Consider the following 3957-nt stretch of genomic DNA (forward strand, 5'->3'; position numbering starts at 1 on the left):
GTGTTCATTTTTTTAATTTAAAACAAAAACAAACAACTACAACAACCAGAAGAAGAGAACGGAAACAATTGAAAAATACCATTCAATTCCACAGCAGCAGCAGTAACCAGGAAATCGCATATATTGGCAATAAAAGGAACAACAAGCAACAGGAATAATAAAGCCCCCTCCCAACAGCAACAGCAGCACCCGCCACCGCAGGAAGTTTGATCAACAACAATAGCAATAAAAACAAACATTATTGAAGCTCCCCTTTTATACCTTACTTCCACTTTCATAAGCTACCACGACAACGATATTGATGAAGCTATAACTACCCTAAGCTAAAATTGAAAATTTGCTGTTCTCTATGATTCTGTAGATGATGCAGTTTTGTAATATGACCAAACAAAATGATTGGAAATCCTTAGCCACTTCTTGTTCTGAGTCCCTTTCTTCTCTGCCACCAAGAAATAAGCTGGCCCAATAAAGTCTTGACCAATTGACAACAACTTTCTTATCTAGGACATGGGAAAAATTCGATTTTTTCACTTCTCTTCCTCTTCCCAATTGGACTTTTCACAATGCTGACTACTTTATGAAAAATAACGGGATAACAATCACACCACAAAAGGCAATATTACTACATAAAAACCATTTTAAGATTTTTTGAAACTTTTCCAACTTGGTTTCCCCTCATTTTTAATTGAAACGGCTTCAGCCCTCCACAGCTGCCATTCCTACACTCTTTAGACAGCATCAGGGCCTATAAGCGAAGCATATAAAGAAAATGCAACACGTCTGCTCCTCCTCCCCCTCTTTACACACACCATCCCCTTCTATGCAATGTGAATGAAGAAGCAGAAAAAAATATGCAAATAATTTCGATATTTTTTAAATAATTATAAATATAATTCTTTTTTATTAATTTGCAAAAAAATAAGAAGAAGCAACATTAAACAACATAAATGTCTTTGTAGTCCATAATTAATTTTATTTTGTTAATTGATTTTTTATTTTAATTTTTTTTTAATATTTTATTTTGCAAAAAAACATAGTTAATAATAATTTTGAATGATGATGATAATGATGATGATAATAAGCTAATAAATAATATCCATACAGTATAAATATGAAAACAACCACAAACAAGAAAAATAACAATAAAAATTTTAAAATAATTACATTGTATTGATTCTAATTCGAGTAGGGAGTTCTTTTGCGATAGATTTTGGAGGTTAGGAAATTTTAATAAAGATTAGGGAGTTGTTTAATGTCTATTCCAAATCCATTTGATGTCTTTGAAGATTGGGGATTAGTTGTGGGATATATATATATATATATATATATATATATATATATATATATATATTCCAGAAGGAGTTGGAATCGCCTTATTACTTAATATGCCTGTTGCAGAGCTGCTAAAAACCTTTTTATACCCTCCACCATATGGAGGGTATAATTAAATTTGTCATTCCGTTTGTAACACATCGAAATATTCGTTGGAGACCCTATAAAGTATATATATTATTGATCAGCATAAAATTCTATGTCGATTTGATCATGTCCGTCCGTCCGTCCGTCGGTCTGTCTGTTGAATTAAAGATAGAGAGTCAAAATTTGGTACAGAAGTTTTTATTACTTGCAGGATGGTTGGTATTGAAAATGGGATATATCGGTCCACGTTTTGATATAGCCCCCATAGAACGGTACCTCCCGATTTTCGGTATTTTTAAGGTTTTAGCTTCATTATCCTACCAAAATGGCTGAAATTTGGTACGTAGTCTTCTGTAGGGGTATAAAACTTTCCCCTAGAAATTTGTCGGTATTGGTCCACACCTTCTTATAGCCCCCATAGAACGGTACCTCCCGATTTTCGGTATTTTTAAGGTTTTAGCTTCATTATCCTACCAAAATGGCTGAAATTTGGTACGTAGTCTTCTTTATGGGTATAAAACTTTCCCCCAGAAATTTGTCGGTATCGGTCCACACCTTCATATAGCCCCCATAGAACGGTACCTCCCGATTTTCGGTATTTTGAAGGTTTTAGCTTCATTATCCTACAAAAATGGCTGAAATTTGGTACGTAGTCTTCTTTAGGGGTATAAAACTTTCCTCCAGAATTTTGTCGGTATCGGTCCACACCTTCATATACCCCCCATATAACGGTACCTCCCGATTTTCGGTATTTTGAAGGTTTTAGCTTCATTATCCTACCAAAATGGCTGAAATTAGGTACGTAGTCTTCTTTAGGGGTATAAAACTTTCCCCCAGAATTTTGTCGGTATCGGTCCATGCCTTCATGGCTGAAATTTGTTATTTAGACTTCGTTGGGGGTACTCAAACTTCCCCTTTAAATTTTTTGGTATAGGTCCAAGCCTTCATATAGCCCCCATGGAAAAGTACCTCCCGATTTTTCGTATTTTGAAGGTTGTGTCTTCAATATTCCACCAAAATGGCTGAAATTTGGTATTTAGTCTTCAATGTGATATAAAACTGTTTGCCACAAATATGTCTGTACAGGTCCACGCTTTCATATTGCCCCATTTCTGACTAAAATTCGTCGGTATAGGTCCACGTTTCGATATAGCCCCCATAGAACGGTTCCTCCGGATTTTCGTAATACTGATGATTGTGACGTCAGTATCCAACCGAAATGGCTGTAATTCGTTATTTCGTCTTCCAAGAGTTATAAAATATTCCAGAAGAGTATTATCAGTATAGGTCCACGTCTTTCTATATCCCCATAGAAGCTTACTTCTTGATTTTCGGAATTTTTTAGTTTTAGCCACATTCTCTTACCGAAATATAGGAAATTTCGTATTTAGTCTTCTTTGAGCCTAAAAACTTTCCGTCATAAATTTGTCGGTATAGATCGATGTTTTGAAATAGCAACCATAGAATGGTGCCTCACGTTGTTTTACCGAATTTGCTGAAATTTAGTATTAAGTCTTCTTCATACACGAAAGGAAACTAATTATTCCATTTTACTTCAATACAACTTGTGGTGGAGGGTGTAACAAGTTCGGCCCGGCCGAACTTAACGCCGTTCTTACTTGTTTTCCAAAAAAAACGTATGAATTTAGGGGGGTTTCGACAAAAATATGTATAGGATTAAAGCTCAAAAATTTGAGGGGATATCTATAGATAGAGCTTTTTTATCACACTAGCCTACGAACAATATAGTATCGCTGTAAACAGAGGCACTAGGAAAACCGTCGGTAAAAATGGCCAGAGGATCCTCGAAGAAGACCCCTAAGCACACAAAAATGTTGAACATTTGTGTGAGTGTTGCCCCAAGGATTTGAACATAAACCAATTTTCGACAATATTTAGAGATCCAAAATTTGGACCAAATCGGTTGCTACGTCTATGAGAAATCGCGCGTACCATTTTAGCGAATATTTTCGAACTTTTGTGGGGAAGAAGGTACCGGAAGGAGTGGTCCTATAAGCACCACCTTCGAATTTCATCTAATATTCGAAGAAATATTACAATATCCAAAGTGTAGATGAACGCAGTTTTCGGTCCGAGCTCTCCAGCCACTACATATGGTGCCATAGGAGTTTTTTTTTTTACAACTTTCGGGCTGTTTTCTCAAGAAGTCTGGGGGGTTACTCTGTATTGCGATGCGTTTGCGTTTGGTATTTTGTTAACGCAAGATATTTGCATTAACGAACGATTTTGACATACGCTTTTGTATTACAGATTGCGGCGATGCCTTAAAGGAAAAAGGAACAAAAATAGTTGCGAATTAGAGACGCATTTAATTTCCTTACGCATCGCAATACAGAGTAACCCCCCTGGACTTGCCCCGGAAAAAACTTTTACTGTCGTAATTGAGGCAGCGAATGCAAGTTGCTTCAACAAAAACGAAAGTGATTCGAGAGCAGGTCTTAAAGTGAATTTATCCGAAATTTTGTGTGGGAGGTAGCCAAAGGAGTGGACAAATATAGTCCATATTCGAACATGAGG

Source organism: Musca autumnalis, unplaced genomic scaffold, assembly GCF_047663935.1.
Source record: "Musca autumnalis isolate F117 unplaced genomic scaffold, ASM4766393v1 scaffold_2, whole genome shotgun sequence".
In the NCBI taxonomy this organism is placed as follows: domain Eukaryota; kingdom Metazoa; phylum Arthropoda; class Insecta; order Diptera; family Muscidae; genus Musca; species Musca autumnalis.